The sequence below is a fragment of the Triticum urartu genome, chromosome 6A (genome assembly GCF_056163025.1).
Source record: "Triticum urartu cultivar PI428250 chromosome 6A, HENAU_Tu73, whole genome shotgun sequence".
In the NCBI taxonomy this organism is placed as follows: domain Eukaryota; kingdom Viridiplantae; phylum Streptophyta; class Magnoliopsida; order Poales; family Poaceae; genus Triticum; species Triticum urartu.
The window spans coordinates 550,754,932-550,769,163 of NC_141878.1; the positions used below are offsets into that span (position 1 = coordinate 550,754,932).

General features: G+C 45.9%; 1 protein-coding gene across 10 annotated transcripts in view; it reads left to right on the forward strand.

Moving 5' to 3' along the window:
• The first annotated feature begins 7,808 nt into the window (after positions 1 to 7,808).
• LOC125514911 (uncharacterized) overlaps positions 7,809 to 14,232 on the forward strand; it is a 35,605-nt gene continuing 29,181 nt past the window's right edge. For 3 of the 10 annotated variants that reach the window (XR_015608813.1, XM_087528755.1, XM_087528756.1), the window contains exons 1-8: positions 7,809 to 8,015; positions 8,161 to 8,256; positions 8,328 to 8,403; positions 9,085 to 9,187; positions 9,331 to 9,424; positions 9,579 to 9,648; positions 12,052 to 12,106; positions 12,187 to 12,259. The gene's annotated coding sequence lies outside the window, so the exon portion shown is untranslated. Of the gene's footprint in view, positions 8,016 to 8,160; positions 8,257 to 8,327; positions 8,404 to 9,084; positions 9,425 to 9,578; positions 9,649 to 11,950; positions 12,107 to 12,186; positions 12,260 to 14,232 lie in introns of all 10 variants that reach the window. The other 7 variants (XR_015608814.1, XM_087528758.1, XM_087528757.1 and 4 more) reach the window with 5 other exon arrangements.

The window sequence follows — 14,232 nt, forward strand, 5'->3', positions numbered from 1 at the left end:
AGATGCAATGCCCAAGGGTCCTGCCAAGACCAAGCCTGGTCCTAAGGAAAAAAGAAAAAGTTGTTATTAAGAAGAAGAAGAAGAAGACAGTTGCTGCTCAAGATGATGACGACGAAGATGAACCTATTCATCTCAAGAAGCTGAGACCATCACTGCCTATGCATAATGATGAGCATCCAGTAGCTGAAAATATGAATGATATGAAGGATAGAGGCCTGAGAGCAGGAAAATGATCCACATGCCCCAAGAACCAGAAAGACTGTAGTTGATCCAAGGTTCTTCACAAAGAACAACGAGACTTCTATGAGACCATCCTGTTTGAGAAGAAGCTAGAGTCTATCGTATGAAGTGGGTTGATTGAGATTACATTGAGAGGCACCCCCAACAACTTCACTAGTGTGCATGAAAACTTCAAGACTCTCAAGATTGCTGATGTGTGGGAAATGTCATGTCTGACTGGTGTGAAGAGCTTTCATGCAATTATTTGCTCGAGTGCACTTCTATCCAGATGGACATATCAAGTGAATGACAGATGGCACTATGTACGAGTCCACGGTGCAAGAATGGGCTAATTTTCTTGGACTGCCACCTAGTGATGAGAACTTCACAAATGTGTACAGAACGGATGTGTACAGAACTGGTCATCTCAATCATGACACCATGAAGAATATGTACAAGGACATCCCTGCTGACTACCATGACAAGTGGAAGCATGGATTAGTGTACTACCTCCTGCCAGGATTTGCCACTGTCAACTCCATCCTCAAAGTCACATTGATGCCCAAGTCTGGATGATAGGATGATCAACGGGTATTCTATTGATATGCTGCAGATTGTGGATAAAATGGAGATGTTCAATGGATCTTATTGTGGAGACTGTCAATAGGACATCTAATTACCATAAGTGCTCATGTGGCTATGCTCCCTACATTTAGGTGCTCATCAACTCAAAATTCAGTGGTGATGTCTTTCTTCTAGAGCAAAAACACAAGCCTATCCAACCAGGGCTAGAGGATTGCACAACACTATGGATCCCAATGATCCCGGTTCAGCTGCTGCTCAGACACAAGCTGAAGAGTTGAGATCGAGTGCTCATGCTAGAATCACAGGTTCTTCTTCAGCCCCGACAACTGTGGAAATGCCAAAGAACAAGTCTGAACAGATGGACCTTCCTCTCCAAGTCACTCATAGGATCGAGACGGTCCTAGCTAACCTCGTCAAGAACCAAGAGAGCTTGGAAAGGATTGTTGAGACTGAGTTCCATGACCTCATAGTCAACATGGACGAGCTATCTACAGACTTTGCAAAGCTAAAGGAAACCTTTGATGCTCATGATATTCATGCATCAAGTGATGGGACACAGGAGATGCACACCAATGAACAGTTTGTAGCCCAACCCAGAGTTGCTCCTCCAGCCGTGTCTACACCCCTCCAACTGTGGCTACATCTGCCGAAGCCAGAGCCTATTTGCCCGCAGACGTAGTTTATTATCCAAAGCGGACCCCTGTTTGCCCACGGACGTGTCCGTTTGTCCGGATTCTCTCAAACCAGATGCAAATTGGGGGGAGCTTTATGGGAGTCCGGACCGCTGCATGTAGGACTCTGACACCCCCCGGCCCACTCAAATCCACAACTCAGGCCACTTTTCTTCCACTCCCACATCCTCCCCCTTACTCTGCATCCCAACCCTCCTCATCCAACACCGCCCTAGTATTGCTGCACGTCAACAACCCCCACCCACACAATGCCCACCTTGTTCTACGCCTTCGGCCATAGCCAGGTACCCTCTGCCCCCTACCGATGCCATCCATGACGAACACCACGCCCGGCAAGTGTTCGATCAAATGCCATTGAGTTTTGTTATTGAACTTCTCCTTGTTTTCTAGAGTAAGCACGATGGCGGGGGTACTCGGTGATGGAGGATGAGTTGTTGTGTGATGCGTGGAAGGTCGTATCTCCGGTCTTTGTAGGCATGAGGCAAGGGGGCTCGATGTTTTGGCAAAATGTGTGTGCTTCGTTTCTTGAGCAAAAGCACTTCGCGCCCTACGACTTGCATGTGACCCATGAGCACAATGTGAATTCGCTAGCCCATCGGTGGTATGCCATCTCTAACGCCGTCGTGAAGTTTTGCGATGCGGTTGCACGAGAAGACAATATAGCCACCGGGCTCATCAACCATGGATATCATAATTGTTGCTTCTTGTGCTCTATATGTTGGTCAATTCATAGATTCACTGGCCGTTGTAATTTGATAATCATAACGTTGTATAACCTGAGGGGCCGAGGGAGGCCATTTACGTTCATACATTGTTGGATGACGCTTAAGGGGCACAATGCTTGGGAGGACTTGTGTTGATTCTGACTCGAGTATCGTTGAATTTGGAATCGATGAATTCAAAAAAATTGTTGAACATCCGGTTATCTCAGATGTAATATTAACATTTGAGTGTTGCGGACTTAAAGAAAAAAACAAGTGTTGAGGGACCGAGAGAGATATTTGCAAGTTATTTATAGATGAATTGTGCTATTTCCTATAATTATTTTGAGTGTTGCGGACTTGAAGAAAAAAAAACATGTGCAGCCGTTTAGGGGACAGGTTGGATGACCGGCTTCCGTATCTGTGTTCGCGGACCAGTCTGTGGACAAATAGTTTGTCCGTTTTAATGGTCGGTGTTAGATATGCCCTTAAGCCCTTAGCCCCTTATGCTTTGTTTGGTGTCAAGAGGGAGAAAACCCAGGGCCACTAGCCCCTAGGGGTAATTTCCACATGGACAAATTTCTGTCACAGTTTAGTAACAAGGCGAGGAAGCTGAGATCCATGCAGGGGAGCTACTCGAGGAAGCGGTTGTACCACGCAAAGAACGTTGGAAAGAGAGGATGGCGGGGGCGTCGCTTCCAGCCACGGGAAAAAGTGCTTGATCTTGGTCCCTGCCACCGCTTTTTCGCGAGAGCTAGCAAGGGTTTCGTCCCCGACCCGTCAAGGCGTGGGAGCCTCTCCCGGCGAAAGGACGTGGAAGGGGCGGGGGTGCCCCAATCTCATGGCCGTCCAAATGGAACGAAGGGCCTCCCGAGAGTGATTCAACCCGTGGTTGCTCCACCCAGGGAATAAGCAGGGATCCCGGGGCAACCCCTGCAACCAAATTAGCCCTTACTCAGCTATCCTGACTGGATGCTTCCAGTTAGCTCGGGGATTGGTTGGGTATCTTTTGCTCATTGCCCGAGAGAGGCAAACAAGGCGGTGCACAACCTTGCTAGAAAGTTCTTTGATTCAAAACATGTAATTTTTTGGGATGATGGACCTCTTGATTTCTTCCTGGCTGAATTTGTTAAAGATGTAATTATTACATAAAGAATAATTCTACATCTACGAACAGGTTACAAAGCCTTACGTAACTTTCCTTCACCACATTATCTCCCCCCTGATTTCTAGGGGTGTGGGCCCCGCCTCCTCCTACTCTCGATCACAGTTTGCCACCTGGTCATTTACGTAAAACTCAACGTAAGTTTTAGTAGATGTAGCTTTGCTCTTACATAAATTTGAATAAAATGTGCGACAAGTTCAAAAAATACAGCCGACTCCCACCGAGGAAGGGCCACAAGGAGGAGGGTCACCACCCGCATCCCTTGCAGCTCGTGTGCGCCGGTAGCCCTCTCCCAACCAACATAGCGCCATATACGATCCACCCGTGCTCCTCTCCCATGCCTACTCCAGTCGATGTCACCGTCAAGGGTGAGGAGGATGAGCCGGACCGCCGTCGGCAACTATCAACGAGAAGGTTGGTCAGAGAAGATGAAGTAGAAAGTGCCTAGCCGGCAGCAAGAGCGTGACGGCCTCGACTTGATCTCTTCACGTTTCACGAACTTTGGCACCCAGGCGGGAGCCTCCTTCGCAGCGTCCTCCTCCAGAACCTGACTTGTTCTTTCCTGTACCTTGGGGCATATTGATATTGTGCTGCCGCCCCAGCATCGAGCTCTTTATTTGTCTCGTGGACCTTTTATTTTTCCTTTTTTAAAATATTGATCCGTGGTTTCGTTGAACTTTGTATGATTGGTGGAGTATATACAAGTAAGTATATGCAATAAAGCGGGGATGCGAGTCTTTTCTGTGGTTATTAGAAGAGGAAGCGGAAAATGAGTGTTCCTCCACCAATCACCAATGTTGACTTTTGGCACGACTTTATCTCCCCGCACGACGTGTCGGCCATTCGTTTTGTGGTACCGCGACCACACCTTGGTCAAGTAGTACCACACATCCTCTACGTACGCCGCTTGCAGCATGCAGCATGCAGCCAATTCCACTCGGCATATGTCACGGGGGCTGGTCCCTCTCGTCAGACTGGGAGTACGTTTAATTTTCTCTCTCGCGCTGGCATGCATCCATCACAGCACGCTAGTAGTAGCACCTAGCAGTATCCGTGAGGAGCGGCGAGTCCACTCTCGGTAGGTGACTCGCTCACATCACATGCAGGTAGGGCCCCGCGTAAGCCAAAGAACAAGTGAGTGGTCAGTCCACTGACTCTTATCTCTAGTACTGTGGAATCGGCTCACATGCAGACTGCACGCAGGGCCCGCTTGTAAGGGAGAGAATGAGTGAGCGGTGTTCAACCCATCTGTTAGAGAGAGAGAGGGAGAGGGCCCACGTGTAAGACAAAGAAGGTGTGAGTGGTGACCAGTGCCCATGTGCAAGAGAGGCGGGGGGAGGTGTGATCCATCGTCTGCTTCGTTGGATTGCATGCTATAGTAACCCCGTGAGTGACCACATACGTCCATCTCATACGGTGGCAATGTCTTCTGAGACCTCGCCGCCGGCCAGCATAGCGTACGTGGACGTGGCGGCGATATATGCGAGCGGCGGTGCACTACTTGTGGAGAGCCTCAACTCTCCTCACCCACAAGCCACAACAATGATTGAGGTGTTCTTTTGCTTTCGCCCCTGACCGTCCATCAATCAACCATGCATGTCACAACTTGCACATGCATGCAGGACCTCTCCGACCGGCCAGCTCGAGATAATGCTCTGCTAATCAACGTACGCTAGTACCTCTCATCAAAAAAAAGATGAGGTCGATCTTGGTCTTGGAGACCACTTAGCACTATTGCTCTCACTGGTAACCCGTGACTCGGTCTCATTGCACATCGTCGTAGTGTGAATCATCACGGTCGCCGGTGGTTTCATTTGCTCTACTAGTACTACTCAGCAGGTTGGCAAGTTAGGGCATCTCCAGCCGTTCGGCCCCTCAGGAGGCATTTTTTTCGCCTCTTGGGGGGCTGACGGCGACAACTTTGGCGTGGGGGCGAGAATTTTTCCACTCATTCGTTTGTGTTCGTTTGGGGTAAAATGAACAAATCAAACGACCCAACGCATGGGAGCATACGGACGTTTTGTCCGCTTTTGCCTTATTTTCAGACCAAAATTGCTCTTGGTTTGTGCCAAAGCGGACGTCTTGGCGTCCTCGTCGTCCGTCTGTGTCCGTCTCGACCCCACATGTCACTCTTTCTTTTTCTGTACCTGGCCCACCACGTGCACCCACGACCACAACGTATGGGGTGAAAATGGGGTAGCAGCGCTGCGTGCAGTGAATTTGTGCGGCCTCTGTCTGGCGTTTGTTCTCCCTATTTCTACCTCATATGGACAAAATCCGGACAAAATGGGTATAGATTTAGAATCGTACGGTGGAGTTGGCCTTATCTCTCGGAGTGCGATGCCTTGCCTTTCATTTGCTGCGCATGCGTACGGCGAGAGTCGAGACGTGTCGATGAGCTAGTAGCAAGCAAGCAAGCAAGCATAGGGTGCTCCTCCACCGCCCCACCAAGTGGTGCCAGTGGTGCGGTCGGCTATGTGCCAATGAGTGAGTGCTGCAGCTGAGCTGCGTGCCCCAAAACAAAGGCTGCGCCGGACCCGTGTTTATATTCGCGCGTCGGGTCCATGCTGTCTTCTCCCCCGGCTCACGGGATGGGTCATTTTAGCTACTCTACAAAGATGGCGCTGTTCACGAGCACATACTCCACTCCACTGACGAGTAGCAGGAGCCAGCCAGAAGACATTTTACTGGCATGCAGGCCTAGCTACCCAGCTAGCTGAATCGTCGATTCCTTTCACCAGCTAGTAGTATTGTACGCTCTCTCTCTCTCTCTCTCTCTCCCTCTCTAAAAAAACTACTAGTACGTACACTATTGTTGGAGTAGTACAGTGAAATGTATTTGAAGAAAGAGAGAGATGCCTTTGGACACATGCATGCATGAATGCACGCGAGCTCGAGCCGGATGATTCCACCGAAAGCCGCGCCGTGGCGGCCCAGAATCGCTTTTCAGTTTTCACGGCGTGCCGCCCGGTTCGAAAACTGCGTGAGCCTTCTTTATTCGCCACTTGGTTGGTTCCATACGATTTTTTTTAGAAAAGACGGTCGTATACGTATACCACTGGAGTACTTGTAGTGTATATAAATATAAAAGTATATAAACAAACTCGCACGCGATTCTGGGCCGGGATACGCGCGCGACCTGTGGCAGCGTTTGAGGTGCATCGTTTGACCTGGCCATGGAGTGAGTCATGGACGTCCCCTGGCCATAAGTTTCATGTACTACGTCCTTCCAAATCAAGCGCACGGGGTTGGCTGGCCGGCCGCACTGGATATAATTTATTTCCATTTATTGCCGTGGATCGTCCAGTTGTGATCCCTCGTCCCCGTCTTGAATGCGCATGAAAGCTCCTCCGCTCTACTCCTAAATTTGTTTAATCGGACGGCAGCGTATACTAGTAGCACGTACAAGCATATGCTCAGCTCTTCTCCGCGACGTGCCGGGTTACAAGTTGCAACAGCAGCAAGGATCACCGAACTGAAACTTGAGAAGCATTCTCGAAAAACAACAAGAAGAGAAAAACGACGGAGAAGAAGCAACCACAGATGCCTTGCGACTGGCGTGCGCAAAGAAGAAAACGGCGGCAAAATTACAAATTTGACCTATGGACGAAATCAAATCACAGAATGAACTGTCCGTGAAACTATTTCACGCGGCTGACATTTTTGTGTGACGCCCGACACGAAGGCGTCACACTACACTGTGCAACGCCTCGCAGATAGGCGCTACACGCCTGGCCAGCGTCGCATCCATGTGATCCGAAAATTACTAAGTCAGTGTGCAGCGCCTGAGAGCTAGGCGCCACAGTATACAGTGTAGCGCCTAGCTTCTAGGCGTTGCACTAGTGATGGCTTCATTTTGTAGTGCAACCACTAGTGCAGCGCCTAAGAGCTAGGCGCCACACTATACAGTGCAGCGCCTAGCTCGTAGGCTCTGCACAATGACTTAGCAATTTTTAGACAGTTTCGGATGCAACGTTGGCCAAACGTGTAGCGCCTATCTGTGAGGCGTTGCACAATGTAGTGTGACGCCTTCGTGTCGGGCGTCACACAAAAAGGTCAGCCGCGTGAAATAGTTTTACGAGCAGTTTATTCTGTGATTTGATTTTGTTCACAGGTTAAATTTATCAAATTTGCCGAAAACGGCACAGGCAAACTTGTCACGTCCCGGGTGAAAACAATGCGCTGCTCCGATGGGACTGCCTGCCACCGCGTCACGCTTTTCGTTCCGTGTCATTTTTTCTTAAAAAAATTCGGTTTTTTGTTTCTAAATAAACTTGTCGGAACGGACGCGCCTCGATCTTAACTGACTCGCGAAAAATACGCGGTGTGCATCCTAGCCTTTCCAACTGACCGACGGGGTCCACGCGGGTGCTGGCCCGCGCGCAGCCGCAGCCACGCGAACCGAACCAGCCTGGGGTCCCGCCGCTAACGAAAGCGGGTTAGGCTATCAAAGTCGTGCGGTACACGCACCGCAACACTTTTCGCCCCCCTCTCTCTCTCCCTCGACCCTCTCCTCCGCCTCTGCCCATGGCTCTCGCTCCGACTCCGGCAATGAATCTCCGTGGGCGGCCGCCGCGCACGGTCGTGGCCGGCCCGCCTGAGACACGATTCCTTCATGTGCGCGTCGTCGTCGTTGCACCTATCTTCTTCTCGGTATTGCCACTGTCTGCTCCTGCGGATCTGACCTTGCTATAGTCTGGTTGGCCGGTGAAGGCCATTAATACGCAATTGATGCTCCTCCTCCCGTCGCAGCTACCCGTGATTTTTTTTCGCTCACAATCTCTCTTGTGCTGTGTAGATCTGTTCCTGGTGGTGCTTGCATCTCCACATGGCTAAGGATCGAGGAGCCCATGATCCGAGGCCGCCATGCACGATCATGCCCAACCTGCCGGAGGTACGAAGCCGGTGTGTGGTCCGTTGTGCTGCTTGTGAATTTTCGCTCGTGACATCTCTTCTCTTTTGCAGATTTGTCTTGCTTGCATGTTCACAGGGCCATGTATCGTGGATCTGATGAACAAGATGAACATCCTAGGTTTTCCATGTGAGCCAACGGTTCTTCCGATTCATCTCCTCTATTTTGCCGATATGAAATCGAGTTTGTTTTTCGCTGGTAGATCTGATTCTGACTACTTCTCTAGCCCTGCTGCTGTTTTTCATCCGCTACCCCATCTTTCCGTTGTTCTTCCTTCCTGGCTTTGAATCTGCCGCGACGACCAACAGCAGTGTTCCCCGCTCATGTTGCTTTTCCTTCGTTTTCTCTCATATTTTCTAACCAAAACGTTGTGCTCTATACTATTTCAGTCTTTATTTCCTTTGACATAGCCCTGATATGTTCCTTTTCCCCCACTACATGCTTGTTCCCTCGCTCTATGCTGGGAGATCTAATTCTAACCTACTGCTCAGCTCTGTTCTCTACAAATCCCGATCCATTGCTCCCGTTTTCTGGCTGCTACGGTAGCATCTTTACATGACAACAGGTTTCTAACTCCACGGGTAGAGCTCTCGGACCATGATATTCTTTATTTTGCGCATTTCGAAGTTGTCTGTTCTTCTCTTCAATATCTCTACCACTTGGTTGAATTTTTTTACTTGTGTATCAGGTAGCAAATCATTGTCATTTAACTAGTATACCTAACTGTAAATCTGAATCTGTTGCCTTGTGTGCTATGCTTTAATTTTGCCACCTTTATATTTTCTTATCTACATTCTTCTATTTTTTCAGGTTACTCGTATGCCTTAACTTGTCCACATGTACAAAGCGCCGCTGCCACTGAAAGTGGCCATGCTAGCGTATGAACCAGTGATGTACAATCCATTCGAAAAATGTCAGTAAAGGCTGTATGCATGGCTATTACATCATCTTCTTACTGTTTCTTTTCTCATTATAAATCACAAACATAAATATTTTAATCTTTCTAAGAGTTAGAGTTTTCTGTTGTATTCTATGGCTTGTTTTTGGTACTTGAAGGTGTGTGTCAGCATCTCGACAAGTAGCGAAAATCCAAGGACACCACAACATATATGTACATGGGATTTCTAAAAGATATGTTTGCTGCTTGCAGGTAATTAGAGTCCCTTTTGTAGTATTTATCCTTCTCTTTCCTCTATATTATCTTGAAGTACTTTGATATGTACTTGTTTTGGCGTGCATTGGATGCTTCTATACCTTTTATGATTCCATATACAACGTGTTGATTGCTTGTGTGCTGCTCTTAGATATCAGGGGTGGTGAATCACATGAAGGATTTAATTGAGTTCAGCCACAAGAACAAGCTCGCTCCTATAGGTATGACCATGCACATTCACCTATTAGTAATTTAGTATCATCTCTAGTGTTCAACTCTGCGCTATTTTTCATGAAAAGTTATTTGTCCGTAGTTTGCATTAGATGGTAGTTCCAAGCATATACTTTTTGCTGTGAAAGGCGTTTGCACTGCCCATGTCAAGGTAGGGATACAAAACAGCACTGAAATTTTACATGAAGAAAAGAAACCAAAAAGACAAGAACCAAAGAAACTACATCTTTGGAGTAAAGGCCTACTGAACATTTGTAATGTCCTCCGTTACAAGATATGCAATGTCAAGGGTGGTTACGGAAGCATAGGTGTGACGAAGCCACATCATGGCTAGCAATATTGGTGTTCCACCAACCCTTGGGTGAGGAGAAATATGCATCGTCATGTGGTGGACAGGAAGCCAATACGAGACAACAACTCAAACCTAATGCGAGAGTAGGCATTCATGTGAAAAGTGCTCATTGGGTTTTTGCAGAATTAAACAAAGATGGCAAACCTCGTCATGAGGTCAGCCACAGATGGCTAGGCGGTCTGCTGTAGTAGTTTTTTGATAGAGTAGAAGCCACATGAAAATCATACACATTCTTTTCTTCAATCAAAAAGCAACTTAGTTTTTGTTCCTACAAGTACTAAGAACATAGGTGATTTATGAGAGAACCATGTTGGTTGCAGATAAAGTTGAGTCTTGTATGAGGCACTGATGGTTTCAAAATACACCTGATGCTTTCCATGTCCTTTCAGATAGCTCACATATCTGAGAACTAGAAAAGTTCTTTCAGAATTAGCAGAATTGTTTTTTTTTACAATTAGCATGTTTTTTCATTCATGTATTGATTACAATCCTAGATTAAAATATTAGAGTTGAGGACACATATTCATATATTAATTTAACTTGGTAATGTCTAGGTGATTGAGTTTAAATCTTTTCAGTCACACTTTTCTGGTAGAACATGAAAATTGGACTTGGATTCTTGGATGTTAAGATGTGATCTTTTTATTTGGTTTAGAACACTATAGATGGCCCTATAATTTTGTTTTGGCCCAATGGTTCATGGTGCCCATAATTAACAAGTCAAGGTTATATTTGAAGGAAGTAGGTCTGACTGGTGAATGACATGGCTTTGATGTGTTGGCTCCATGGAGCTGTTGTTAGAGTTAATCTTACACCGAGGGGATCTAACCATAATAAACATGAGAGTAGAGAGGATTTTTGGCTCTATTTTTTTTTCAAACATTGACTTTTTAAGTGAAAAGTAAATCTCAAAATAAATTCACAAGCACTTAGAGATGTATGCCACATGTATGCGAAAATTTCATTATGATATACGTTTCTATGTGAGCCGTACGAAAAAGAAACCGTGCACTTTTATAGCGAATAGGTCATGTGCTAAAAATACATTTTTTGTTATTTTTGTTTAGCTCGCGTAAAAATGTATTAAGCCGTGAAACGTTACACACAAGTAGTATAATACCATATGTATGTTTGCATTCTTTTTCAGATTTTTTAGACCTATTATTAGTTCTTTGAATTTTCTAAGAACTGAGCTCTATATATCGTACTGGGAACCACCTCTTTCGGAAATACAAGGTAAAGCTGTTGTCTTGTGACCATGACACGTGTTAGAGTCCTGGTATCAAGCTTTTGTGGAAACATAGATTTGAGCTCCATAGAGCCTGGGAACTGGACTCAATTTTCCGGGAGGTATGGGACTTGCATCTCAGCCTTGTCTATGAGCGGTGTCTGACATGTTGTTAGTGGTACTGATCCCTGGAAATCCGTTGGTGCTCCCGGTAGCGTGCGCTCCTGCACGCGAAAAATATATTTTAAAGTGTGAACAAATTCCAAACAAAAATTTAGGCACATACATCTCGACATTATATGTGTGCATGTCAAGTTTTGAAGAAAATCGACATTTTTTGTGGCTTGTAAAAAAGACAAAAGGATGTCTTGTGAAAATCATTTTTTTAACACCAAATTTTGTCTTTTTCACATGTGACACATAAGTTGTCAGTTTTTCGCAAAACGATTTTTTAGCATGTACAATACCGAGATGTACACGCCAATTTTTTGTTCGGATTTTTTTGACATTTCAAAATATGTTTAAAACACATTTAAAAAAAATCAGGAGCGCGCTCCCATGTGCCAAAAGGCCACCCTTTACTGATCCCACATTGCAACATTATTCACTACTGTGCTGTTGAGGGACACTGATGTTTAGTTTTTTCGTGCACATGATAGAAAAAGAATCTCTTAAGAAAAGGATGACCATTTTTCTCATTCCTTAACGGCAGGCCCGCTATGAAAAAAGCTCCAGCCCATTAGCCTCCTTACTAAACACTATAAAAAGGCAGGGAATTCCCTAACCCTAACCCCCCGCCCCCTCTCCCCGCAGCCGCCGCAGCCGCAGACGAAGTCGATTAGGAAGCTCTCTCGGTGACCCCTCAAAGGTGAGGTACCTGCTGCCTTGACCAGGATTTGAGCGATTTTACTTTCTTATGTTCGATTTCTGACCACATCTGCAACTCAGATGGCCTCCATGGGCGCAGGGAAGGTCTGGTTCTGGTTCGGGAAGGTCTGGGGACGAAAAGGGCAAGGGGCTGGTAAGCATTCTATGCTACTTGTTTGATCTACTATCGGGTCGGTAATTCGTGGCTGTTCGTGGCAGATCCGTCGTGGTAGACATAGATCCAACGTTCAGGAGAAAAGAAGCTGAGTTATTTGTGATTGATTTTTTCATTCAGTCATGCCTACTAGCGATTTCTGCTGTAGTCTAATCTCTAGTGAAATATCATGGCTGCTGTAGTCTTTTAATGAGATATCATGGCTGCTGTAGACTTTTAGTGAAATATCATGGCTGCTGTAGTCTCTAGCCTGCAACTGCATCATTATTCTGACAACATCTGCAACTCAGATGGCCTCCTACTAGTGATTTTGAGGATTTCAAAACCCACACTAATTCATATATCCTGAAGGACCTCGTCATCATCCCCAACAGTCTGAGGAGAGCGGCAAGAAGTCTAAGGGCGGAAAGAAATAGACCTTATCGTCTGATATTTTTATTTGATCATCCCGATATGAGACATGCTATATAGTGCTGTATGCTTATATAGCCTGATGTCCTTAGTCATGGCTCTATGTTTCCTATCCTGGTATCAGACATACCGTAGTGCCCTGTATCCAATCCAGGCTGTAAAATAAGATATTTAGATCCTTACGAAGAATTTCACTATACTATTTCAGCAACATCTGGCATCTTTGCAGGATCTCTCACGCCCAATTAAATTCTAAGGATGTCATTTGTCTCTGTAACATTGCATATTAATTTCATGTCCTGCCCCAATCAACGACCATATTTCAGCAAAACCATCTCGATGCAAATAATTCTCAAGTATCCCTGTAGCCCTCACCCACACAGAGTACAATTTGAAGAAAAACCCTGCCTCTGGTGTCCATTTGGTAATCTTCACCCTTGAGACCAAAGTGAGGGTAATCAGTAATCACTCATTTCCTCCAGCCTTTGAGTAGAAGCAAATTTCACTTTGAAAACCTTCTGTCCATGTTCTTTTGCAACCTACTCCCTTCTTTTGAGTGCATGGAATCTATTTCTCCTTCCCCCATTATATCCAATCCTCAAGTTTATTTAGGCCCTTGTGTAGTTATTTTCCTCCCTGTCAGCCCAACCAACAGCTACAGAGCAATTGTTGTGCAACCAACCAGATTTGCTCTCACTGCCCGTCATTTTCTCCGAAACAAAAGTAATTTCTCTGCCGCGGTTGATGCGAAAAATAAGTTAGAATCCTTCACAAAGTGCACTGGCTTTAAACATCTTTAGCAATGGGCTGTTACTTTCCCACTGCTTGATTGCCACTGCCCGACACTGATTTGAGACAGGTGACTGGTCCTGCTATGTTTACAATTTCACAAGTGCTGTTTATAATTCACACAAAAATTAGAGACAGGCTGGGAAATGAAACAAGAATTAAGCATTATAATAACTGGCATTGGAGATGCAAATCACAGATAGCACACATAATTTCAAACTGAAAGTGCATACAGGGCACTACAGCATGTCTGATACCAGGATAAAAAACATTCAGCCATGACTAAAGACATCAGGTTATATAAGCAATCAACAGACGATGAGCTCAAAGGTCTATTTCTTCCTGCCCTAGACTTCTTGCCACTCTTCGCAGACTGTGGTCTATTTCTTCCTACCACTCTTCGCAGACTGTGGCTTGGGGATGATGACGAGGTCCTTCAGGATATACGAATGCGGGTGGGTTTCGAAATCCTCAAACTTCGGTATCTCAGTGTCAAGAGTTTCAGCGAAGTTGCAAAGGGACTTCTGAACCCGTTTGAGCTCTTTCGTGTACCATTCCATCACCTCACGGCCATCCAATTTAAGGCACGCGATCCTAACAAAATGCAGAAACATTTAGTTCCTCTCCAGCAAAAAACTTAAGATACAATCTGTTTGGAGCAAACTTTAAGATACAATCTTAATAAAAAGCAGAAACATTTAATTCCTCTCCAGAAAAAAACTTAAGATACAATCTGTTTGGAGCAAACTTTA